This window comes from Mesocricetus auratus, unplaced genomic scaffold (assembly GCF_017639785.1).
Source record: "Mesocricetus auratus isolate SY011 unplaced genomic scaffold, BCM_Maur_2.0 Super-Scaffold_100018, whole genome shotgun sequence".
Taxonomy (NCBI): Eukaryota; Metazoa; Chordata; class Mammalia; order Rodentia; family Cricetidae; genus Mesocricetus; species Mesocricetus auratus.
In genome coordinates, this window is record NW_024429199.1 from 25,505,259 (window position 1) to 25,516,878 (window position 11,620).

General features: G+C 41.5%; 1 protein-coding gene across 7 annotated transcripts in view; it reads right to left on the reverse strand.

The window, feature by feature from the left end:
• Positions 1 to 7,526, reverse strand: part of Ahi1 (Abelson helper integration site 1) — a 127,329-nt gene extending 119,803 nt beyond the window's left edge. For all 7 annotated transcript variants that reach the window (XR_005869623.1, XR_005869622.1, XM_040728415.1 and 4 more), the window contains exon 1: positions 7,382 to 7,526. The gene's annotated coding sequence lies outside the window, so the exon portion shown is untranslated. The remainder of the gene's footprint in view (positions 1 to 7,381) is intronic.
• Positions 7,527 to 11,620: the final 4,094 nt, after the last annotated feature.

The following is an 11,620-nucleotide window of genomic DNA, read 5'->3' on the forward strand; positions in this document are numbered from 1 at the left end:
ATTTCCTAGTATTTTGTTGAAAATGACTGAAGTTGTCTTGAAAAGAGATATGGCTTGATAGTTTGTTATTATTGTTGTATCTTTGGTTTCAAGGATGGATTCATGAAAGGGGCTGGATAGATATTTATAGTCTCATATTGATTGTGCTAAGAATTTGTAAAGAATTGGTATTATTTCTTCTGCAAGTATTTGGTGAAATTTACTAACAAAAAAACAAAAGTATGTGTGTGTGGAGGGTATTTTTACACTCTTGTGAAGATATGCTGCTGTGAATGGTTTAATGAAGAACTGAACAGCCAAGAACTAGGCAGGGCTTCCAGGCGGAGAGAGGAAGTAGCAGATAAATCTAAGATGAGAGTTGCCAGGGGACATGGAAGAAGCAGGATTGGCAGTGTGTGATATATGTAGATTAATAGAAATGGGTAAGTTATAAGAACTAGTTTAAAACAAGCCTAAGTTAAGGCCAAGCTTTCATAATTAAGCCTAAGTCTCTGTGTTGTTATTTGGGAGCTGGTTGGCAGGACAGATAAAGAGGTTAAGATTGTCCTGACAATCAGGAATCAAAGAGATCACATCTCATTTGTACACATGAAGCATAGTGAGCAACCTCAAAGTCCACCCCTAGTGACATACTTCCTCCAGAAAGGTTCACCACTAAAGGTTTAATAATATGCCCATAATGATGGGTGATAACATTCTGTAAATATGTGTGTCTTATTGGTTGATGAATAAAGCACTATTGGCCAATAGGGAAGCAAGACAAGTGGCACTGGGAGTTGAGGAGGATTCTGGGAAACAGAGGCACAGTCAGTCACAATGTAGGACGCAGGAGAAGTAAGAGGTCTGGATCCTTTCTCCAGTAAGAAAAGACCACGTGGAAATACTTATAGTAGTAGTTATGGGTTAATAACTAAGTCAGAGCTAACTGATAAGAAACCATAGCAAAAGGCCAACAGCTTCATAATTAATACAGTGTCCTGTGTGTTCATTTAGGACTATGTACTCTTACTATATTAAGATATAGTCCTATGTTTAAGGTCCCTAGTTTTACTCAAACAATTGGGTAAATCTTCAAATGATTTTTTAAAATATTTTGGTGACATAATTCTTACTGGTATTTCTCTTACCTTTTAGAGAGTTCCTCTTAAACCTTCCTTTGCTGAGATGACATTTGAGGCACAATAGCACCTCCGACTGTTAGTCATATGGCCTTAGGTAAGTCATTTAACATTTCTAAATTTCATTTGCATTATCTATAAAGACACGGTGAATCCTCCAAAGGTCATCTGCATGAGAAATGACTAGCATTTGCTTAACCTGTAGTCAGCACTGAACACATATTATTCTTTTAAAACAGAAATCAAATCACATTATTGCCCTGCTTAAAATACTACGTATTTCTCATTCACTTGCGATAAAACAGTCCTTTACATGTCCCATAGGGTTCTAGACATTCTAACTCTAGTTTCAGATCAAGGCCAATATTCCCTTAGATACTGTTACGCTAGTTATATTTCCTTTTGTAGTTCTTCAGGCAAAACAAACCACTCTCAGGAGAATGAAGCTGCTTCATCCAATTCTTCACCCAACTGAGTGAAGCTTTTTATTTAAACACTGCACCTAAAAACCTCAAATGTGTTTTCCTGTTTCTCATTTACAGAGGTCCTTTGCTTTCATAGTACTTATCCCAACTGGAAAATAGATAATTCTATGTATGCTTGGATAAACACATTGACTCTCTCACTGTACTATGTAACTTATATCCCTAGCTACTAGTAGGAAGTCTAGTGCAGAGTAAGTAATTGATAAATGTTTTCTCTTTCTTTTTTCTAAGATCTGTTTTTATTTATGTGTGTTTGCGTATGTACATATGTCATATGTGTGTTCCTGGTGGCCAGAAGTTTGAGACAGAGAGGCAGGAGGATTTGAACAAAGTTACGATCAGCAAAGTGTATATAGTGAATTCCAGGCCGGCCAAGGCTTTGGAGACTCTGCCTCAACAAAAAACAAAGGAAAAGAGAGGAATAAATGTGGGATGAACAGATTTATGGAAAGCAGACATGCTCATTCAATTAAGAATTTTTATGCTTTATTGATAGGGTTAAACAGCTAGAGCAGAAACCAAACCTAAAATAGATATTACTATCTCTAAACTTATTATTTAACTAATTGCATCTACTTTGTTATGCTGTTAAAGAATTTCTTAAAATAAACCAAATTTAAAAATGAATGCATAAAACATGGATTTTGTAGATAAATTTCATTAATGTCTTACCAATAGGCATCTATCAGCTTTATGTTAAGTGCTGACAAATAGGGTTAACTGTTGACTCAATCAGAATCCTATTAAAACAGATGACTAGCCAGGCATTGGTGGCACACGTCTTTAATCCCAGCACTCGGGAGGCAGAGGCAGGCAGATCTCTGTGAGTTCTACGCTAGCCTGGTCTTACAGAGCGAGTTCCAGGACAGCCTCCAAAACAATACAGAGAAAACCTGTCTCGAAAAACCAAAACCAAACCAAAAAAACCTAAAAACCCCCAAAAAACAGATGACTGATTTGTAATATCGAATGTCCAAATTAAAAAAAAAAAACCAACATCTTGTACTCAAGATTGTACTTTGGGTCTTTGCTACATCATGAGGTTTATTCTAAAGCTCTGTTCTCTTACACCAATCTTATATGAAGGACTGATGGACATTTGAATTAGTTTAGGGTTCTGATATCAGGTTAAGCAAACTGTATTTGAATAAACTATTTCCAAATACAAAAAAAAAATGAGAAAAGCAGTAAACATCTCCCTTTGTATGTTAAACTTCTAAAAAGATATAATAAGGAATGTTTTATCAGGCTTTGAAGAAATAAATTGCCAAGAGGACACACTATTACACATCAGTAAACATAAACTTGAGGGAAGATGCCCTACTTGCTGTGATAAAGCATTGATAAATCATCCAACCTGTAGTAGGAAAGGGTTGATTTGGCTTACAATTCCATCATGAAGGAAAATCAGGGCAGGAACTTAGAGGTGGGAACTGAAGCAGAGATCATAGAAGATCACTGCATACTGGCTTGCTCTCCATGGCTTGTTCAATTTGTTTTCTAATACAACTCAGGACCACCCACAGTGGGCTGAGCCTTCCTGTATCACTTGTTAATCAAGAAAATATGCAATAGCCATGCTCACAGGCCAATCCAATGGGAACAATTCCTCAATTAATGTCATTTCTTTCCAGGTGATAGTTTGTGTCAAACTGACAAAAGCTAACCAGCAGAGTAGCATACTATGGATAATGAATTTAAGTATGTCTGCATATGCCATTGAAAATTATGTGACATCAGAAAAGGTTAGCATAAGTATTTGTAACATTTTTTCTCTAATAAATACCTTATGTGTTTTGTGTCAAAGCTATTGAAACCACGAATAAACTCAGCACATATATTCCCAAACTGCCAGTTTTATTTAAGAATGGAGACAGGTATCGACAATGAAAATATCAATTCCTACAGCAGAACACAACATCCCTATTTTCAAGAATAAAACTGGAGATAATATTAGAAAGTGAGGGAAGAAGGGAGGAAAGAGAATGATAAACAGAAAACATTTTGAACTGACTCAGGCTTTATTAGTAAATGTTCCAGGTTTCCCAGGCTTCCTCGTCCTTGTTCCTTTAGGAGAGAAACAGAATACTAAAAAGAAAAGAATGATTATACAAATAATCTACTTATGTAGCTAGCTACACAAAACAATTCATCCCTTAATACATGCAGTGAAAATTATATTTTTACTGATAAAAAATGTTTATTCTTTAAGTAGATATAGAGCTAATAAACCTGGTCATGTTTTTTTTTCAACAGTTCCATATATACAGATAGATAAATAGAAATAGATAATGAATTTTAGTTATTTTCACTGCCATTTCTCTCTCTCACCTGCCACCCCCTATCTCTTGAAACCCTTCTCCCTACTAATGTCCTCCTCCAATTTTCAGGTCTCTGTGTATGATCCACTTAATTAAGGTTGATTGTATAAACACAAGCAGCAGTTATTTATTGGAGTTTGGGTAACTTATCAGTGACTACATTGCTTAAGAAAATTGCACTGTCTTGCCCAGCATGTTCTGCCAAATGTCCCTAAGGCCAGGAAGAGGCCTGTCCATGAGGAAATGTTGTGAGGGCCCTAACCTTTGCAAGCTAACCATAGGTGCAGTGAGTTCATGAATGTAATAACTGTCTCATGTCTCCAAGTCATCATTCCTCAGCACATCCCATCCCGTTTTTCCCCATCTACTGTGATGCTCCCTGAGCCTGGAGGGGGTGATGCTGATGTCCTACTTAGAGATGAGCGTCAACAGTCACTTATCCTCATCTACGTTCTAATCCACACTAATTATAAGCGAGAGGCTGCAAAAGCCAGTGTAATCAGACCTTTGATCATACCACTGCTCTTCAATGGAAATTTTTTTGATGTTTTAGAAAACATTAAATAGCTAGTAAAGAAGCAGGACAATCGAGGATGGTTTCTTCTGTGTCTCTAGAACTAGAATAAGGGAACAACAGTATTAGCTATAATATAATGCAATTAGTATAACAGAATAGCTTTAAACCCAACTCTTAGAATTAGTTTCCCATGGCTACCTGTGTGACATCAGACATTCATTCACCTCCTTATTTGTAAACTGTGCTTACTCACTGTTCTATGGGTAATTCTAATAGTTAAATGATTTAACTCAGTTCATTAAACAAGTACCAATAAATGGTAGGTACTTATAATAGGTAATTCTCATGGGACAATTAGCTTAGTGTGAGGTATACTGACTGGGAATCTGAGGAGTACTAAGCAACTACGAGGATCAAATTAGTTATCAGACTCCTGGGTGCAAATTCCAGTTTCATCTGCAGGAGACTAATACCTGTGGACCTCAATTTCCTAATTTATCAAGGGACTAAGAGTGAATCACTCATAAGATTTTATAAAGAGTAAATAAATATACAAGCAATATTTGTCACATAGCAAGCTTTCAAATAGACATATAAAGCAGTAATAACACTCATCATCACATTGTTTAATAAAAATAGTAGCATAATACTATGTTTAGCAGGTAGTAGAATGTATTAAACTAATAGGTAGAGACTGAAGATTTGGGCATCACCTATATATGTAATGGTTTCAGTAACATAAAATGCCAAAAGGATTAACTCTGAACCCTACAAAATAAAAAACAATTCAAGGAGACTGGTTTTAAAAAATGAGAAAATGGAGTGTTACAGAAAGAAAATAACCTATACTGTGTGGTGGCAAAAGATGCTGCAAATTGTGAAGGATGCCCACCTACTAGATTTATAATCAGGGAGCCACATGCGCCACAGCTGTTTACAGAAAGCTGACGGCACAGGGTTAAAGAATGTGCTATGTGGGAAAATTGTGAAGGATGCCCACCTACTAGATTTATAATCAGGGAGCCACATGCGCCACAGCTGTTTACAGAAAGCTGACGGCCACAGGGTTAAAGAATGTGCTATGTGGGAAAGGCATGTAGATAAATTCTTTCTAGAATTTTCTTCCACCTTGGAAGGATAAAAACACCTTGAAAGGAATTTGTTTTCTTTGATTATTGTGGGGAGGGGAAGCTGAGGATGTAGCTCAATGGTGGAATACTTGTGAGGCATCTGCAAGACGCTGAATTTGATACCAGCACAAGAGACTCTGTTCTTCATCAAGCCATTGGTTTCAAAGCCTCAACTTTCATCCTTGTAAAATGTTATATTCTTTGACACCACCCCAACACACACACACCCTACATACACACACCCACACACCCAACACCCACACCCACACACCCAAGACACACACACACCCAAGACACACACACACACACACACACACACACACACACACACACAGAGCTAGCCTCTGGAGGGCCAGCTTTGTGCCTCAGTTTAAAAGAAAAAGAAGCAGTTAACAATGATTCTAGTACCAGGCTACTATTTACTGATAAATGGCTTTGGATAAGGTATTAATTTCACTAGGCCTTTTTTTTTTAATGTCTGAGATCTTAAAATGGCACCTACTTGCTGAAATCTCGGAGAAAAAGGAAATTGCAAAAAAAATGACAGAATCACACGTTGCAGGTGCTCATTAAATTTGCTTTATGCCCATTTAACAAATAATTAAAAAAGAAGATACATGATTAATTTAATATATTTGTATTATCTAGTATAGTTTCATATTTTGAGGCATAACTGAATAAACACTAATATTTAATGATAACAGCAAATATATTACAGAAATAATTATCTTTTAATGTTAAGGTATACTGCAGAAATACAGAATTAATAACTCATATTTAATAACATCACCAAAATTTAAGGTTAGATTTAATAAAACACCCCGGATTCTGTATATATCATTTTATAAAACAATTTTTTATTTTTAAAATTATTATACACGATATTAGATATCATTATACCATTATTTTAAGATTTCCCCATCCGAAGAAGCTTTACAGGAGCTCTTAAGAGAGACTACGCAGAAAAATTAACCGGATTACATTCCCTCCCTCCTCTGAAAAACATGGAGTATGCGCCAGCACATCACGCAAGAAAAAAAGCATACGCACTTGATGATTTCCTCTTTCAAAGCAAAGAAAAAAAGCAGCAAAAAATGTGTTTGCATAATTCAACCAATAAACCAGTGGTAGTCCTCCTAAATACATAATATTCTAAATACTGTTAAAATTTATTTTGGCATTTGAATTTGTTTCAAAATCTTTGAAAAAAAATTCCCCATCCACCTCATAACAATCTTGTCCTGAAAGCTCATGCAATCGTTTATGCAACAGGTGAAAAACCTGTTGGCATCTTTTTCTTTAAAAAAAAAACGGAGAGGGATCATTTCCGCGGATGTTTTTATAGTGACAATAAAGGCCGAGCAAGCATTTGGTAGAATTTTAAGTAGCCCCCGTTCCGGGGAGGTTTACGCAGACTGAAAGGACCCTATCCTTATACTCTGAGTCTTCCATACAGAGCCCACCGATCACTCTCCTTAGATGTAAGTAATTAAGAGAGCTTGTCATTTAGCACCAGGCTGGCATCTAAAAGGAAATAGACTCGGCACGCATCAACTTGAGGAGCATTTCATTAAGCCCGAACTGCGAGCAGAGAGGAAGAGGCTGCGGCCCCCTCCATCGGAGCAGCCTGGACCAGGAGAGCGGGAGAGGTGGCAGAAGTAGCTCGCAGCCGCATCCCTCGGCCGCGCTCGACCTGCCCGGCGCAGGGCTGCCCCGCGCTCCCGGCCTCCAGCAGCCCCCTCGCCGCCGGCCGGGGTGGCCGAGCGCCCGCACCCCGGCTCCCGCCACAGCGCGCCCGCAGGATACTCACGGAGAGGAGCGCGCGGCGCGGCCTGTCCCGGCAGTGCGAAGCGGCTCCCCGCGCCCAGCGAGGCGGCCCGAGGGAGACACCGGCACGGCAGCCTCAACCGCTGGCGACGCGCGCTTTGAAGAGCGGGCCCGGTGCCGCAGTGCGGGATGCGCGCCGCCCGCTGACGTCACGCCCGCCTCTGCCGCGGTTACCTAGGTAACTCGGTCCGGAGGCCCAAGCTCGGGACCTGAGCGAGGCCCCGCCCCCTCCCCGGAGGCAGCCGAACGCCGTCGGCCGCTCGTGCCCGCGGGCTCGGGTTGGTGGGGGGGGGAGTCCGGCGGGCGCGCACTCCGGCGCGGGAGCGCGGGCGAGGGTGGCCGAGGTTCCGCCCGCGGAGCCGGAAGTGGGTCGGGAGCGCTTGGTCTCCCCGTGGAAGACGTGGAGAAGCGCCATGCCGAGGCGCCATGCCCTCAGGACTGGAAGCGGTGTGGGGAGAAGCTGGGGAGGAAGCTGACAGGGCCGCGCCCAGCGTAGAAAACATGAATGAATGAATGAATGAATGAAAATGAATGAACGAACGAATGCAGCGCTGGGCATATATATGTCGCCCAAACAGCTGGCGCTGTTGACTGTGGTGAAAACAAAATTTGGGAACGTCACGTTTTCCAGCGCCTCGCCCCCCCCCCCTTTTCTCGAGTCTTCTTAGGCGCCATCTTGGGCTGTGAGTCACCAGGAGTGGAAAAACACTGGGTGCGTCATTCGCTCCGCTAGGGTTAGAGGCCCTTTTCCGCGGCCGTCCTCCCACTCAGCCTGTTGGGTCCTTTATGCGGCTGGCGGCAGTGTCGCGGGCCAGCCTTTCCGTTCTCACTGGTGTCGTCCTGCCTAGCAGAACAAATCTCACGTGGCTCTCAAAATGCAATGGAGACCCGGGGGGAAAGTCACTAATCTGCAGCCTGCCCAATTGATCTGGGTTTTCCACGGAAAAATCTCAAATTTCCCCTCCCAAATATCTTGATTTAAGCTATCACCATCTCTTCAGTGTTTTAGCAAGACGCCCTTAGGGGTTTCTTAGATTCTTTTTTTTTTTTTTTTAACCAAGTCTGTATTTTCAGTGTCCCCGTTGTGAAGCCTATCCATCATTGCCTAAGGCAAGCTGCCAGTGTATCTTACAGGGAACTGGCCTCCTTACCTGTGTCCTGTTTTAACCACTAATTTTCTTTCACTCCACTACCAGACTAACCGCTAATGTAAAGTTACCATCCTCCTGTTTTTCCTTCTTCTTTTTTGTTAATTTTTTTGTTATTTATTTATTTCTGGTTTTTCAAGACAGGATTCTTCTGTGTAGCCCTGACTTTATCACTGTAAGCGTTTTGTCGGGATGGGTCAGGACAGGATGGAACAGGAGTGGGTCAGGTATTCTGGCACTCGGGAGTCACAGAATACCCAGTGTTACACAGCTCAGGTGGAAAGGTATCCTGGAGCTCGGGAGCCAAGGATACTGAGTGTTACACAGCTCAGGTAGAAAGGTATCCTGGAGCTCGGGAGCCAAGGACCACCACAGGTTGCAGTAAGCTTGGCAGTTTACAGCCTTGCCTCAGAGAAAGGCTTCTCTGGTGTATCAGCTCCGCTCCAGCAGGACAGGGTCTTCCAGCTGGGGATGTTCGCCTAGTGTAGCAGTTTTGCTCTGCAGGAGGTTTCTCGAGCGAAGTTGCTACAGTTCAGCTCTGCTCCTGGAGAGCCGAGCGGAGAGCAGGGAGCCGGACAGGAGCAGAGTGTAACAACTCCGCTCTGCCAAGGAAGGTTTCCCAGGCACAGCTCTGCTCTGCTCTGCTCTGCTCTGCTCTGCTCTGCTCTGCTCTGCTCTGCTCTGCTCTGCTCTGCTCTGCTCTGCTCTGCTCTGCTCTGCTCTGCTCTGCCCAGGGTCGCCTCTGCTTGCTCTGCTCTGCTCTGCCCAGGGTCGCCTCTGCTTGCTCTGCTCTGCTCTGCCCAGGGTCGCCTCTGCTCTGTCGCCGCCGCAAAAGAAAATCTTCACCGGAAGCTCATCCAAAGGGGTGTATTGAAAGGCAGCTGGACCAGCCAAGCTGAACATACACAGGGTTTATATAGGGATTGGGGAAGTTTTTCCAGAGTAGGGATTGGTCCGATTTCAGTGCTGAGCTCAGATTGGCTAGAGCTCTGCTCTGGGATTGGTTACTTTTTTACACAGGATTAGGGTCAGATTTGGCTCTGGTTTCAGGGCCAAAGTGTGTTTCTTTCTCTGGTCCTTTTTAGCCTTTTGGCTCCAATTTTAGGGCCAGGGTACATTTCTTTCACTGACTCTGATTCCAGGGACAAAGTGTGTTTCTTTGGCACTGGTTTTAGGGTCAGGGTACATTTCTTTGGTTCTGGTTGCAGGGCCAAAGTGTGTTTCTTTGGCTCTGCTCAGGGTGTGTTTCTTTGACTGGTCCCTTTTCCCTACAATCACCCTCTGTTAAGAATTACTTCAAAGGAGAAAAATCTAACCACTCTGCCATGGATACCGATGTTCCCACCTCGCTGGGTTTCCTCTCTCATCCCCTTCCTTTTCCAGTGTTACACAATTTTTAAATTATGTACATCATGAAATAAGCAACATCGAACTATATGTTGGTCATAGTTTTATATATTGAACTATGTATGCCATGGTAAGCAGTTTACGCCCTTTCCAGCCCTGGATCCTTGGTTAATTGTCCTCATCTTGAAAATCTTTCCTTGTAAACTACCCTCAAGCAGTGTCCCTTCTGTGAATCTTAGTAAGTTTCCTACTAAATTCTCTGAGCATTGCAAATATGCCCACTTCACTAGACTGTGGGTACTGATTCTATATATGTTCATCCACAGCATGTAATCAAATAGTACCTAATGAGCATCTGTTAGATGACTGATGAGTTTCTTCTAGAGCTGTACATTGTATACTTTTCATATATCCACATAGCTGACATTTAAATTCCCAGTTTCCCAGTTATAATGTTAGTTGTTTATTCTTGATCAGATGTTTGCAGAACACGATTGGCTGACGTCCACACCAGTAACAGCATGCAGAAGTATATATAGGATGATGGGTGCTTGCAGATGTATTGTGGCATGAGAGAGTGTTTCTGGCAGAAGTGACATTTAAAACCTAATAACATATACAGCAGTTGGGGTTGCAAAGAATTTCCAGGTAAAATGATCTTTGTATTTCCTTAGTTTTGCCTGTTGAAGATACCTAGGAGCAATGGAAAACTAGAAACAAACATTACTTTGGCACTGATTTTTGGATTTGTTTGTTTGTTTTGACACAGGGCCTCCCATTTGTAGCCCTGCTTGTCCTGGAATTCTTTATGTATACCAGACTGGCCTTGAACTCATGGAGATTCTCCTACCTCTGTTTCCCAAATGCTGAGTTTAAATGTGTGTGCCTCCACAGTCAGCTGTTTTCTGAATTTTATCATACAAGTTTAACCTCCATAAGCCCACTTTTGAAGTTGGCACCCAAACTATCTATCATTGTATTCATAATATGTCATCATCATCCACTATAGTCTCCTATTCATTTCATATGCAAAATGCATTTAATTCATTTCTTTAGAAGTCCCCATAATCTAGCATTCTCAACACTATTCAAAAGTCCCCTGAGACATCAGACAAACTTAACTGTAGGGCCCCGTAAAATAACATTACCAATCACACACACACACACACACACACACACACACACACACACACACGTAATTAAATACAATATTTGTTAAAGATAGTGTGCAAGTGTTTCTGACTCAGGAACCTGGGTGGACAATGGCTACTTGGTTAACAACACAAGTCAGAAAGTAGTGGTATCAAGATGTTTAGTTTTAGTAGACTATATCCAGCAAGCCTCTGAGTCTGTGCATCAATAAACACATTAATTAGCTCAGCCACATGTACACAAAATCTGCAACTTTCGTTCTTATCTGGGAGAGCAAGGCTGATATCACTGCTGTCCTAAGAGAAGCTGGAGCAGTATAATAGTAATAAAAATTGACTACCACTCGGGAAAGAAAATACTATATATGTGTATACACATGAGTATGCACATACATACTTTCAGGAATGAAATTGTTTAAGGGTATTCAAATATTTGCTAAGTAGTGAATTTTATTAAATAAAATAAAATGCGTAATGGAGGTCTTGGTTGTTTAGTTGGCTTACAGTTCCTTGCCACAGTCCAGTGTGGGAAGCCGAGGCAGGAACTCAATGCAGGAGTAGCAACTGAAGCAGGAG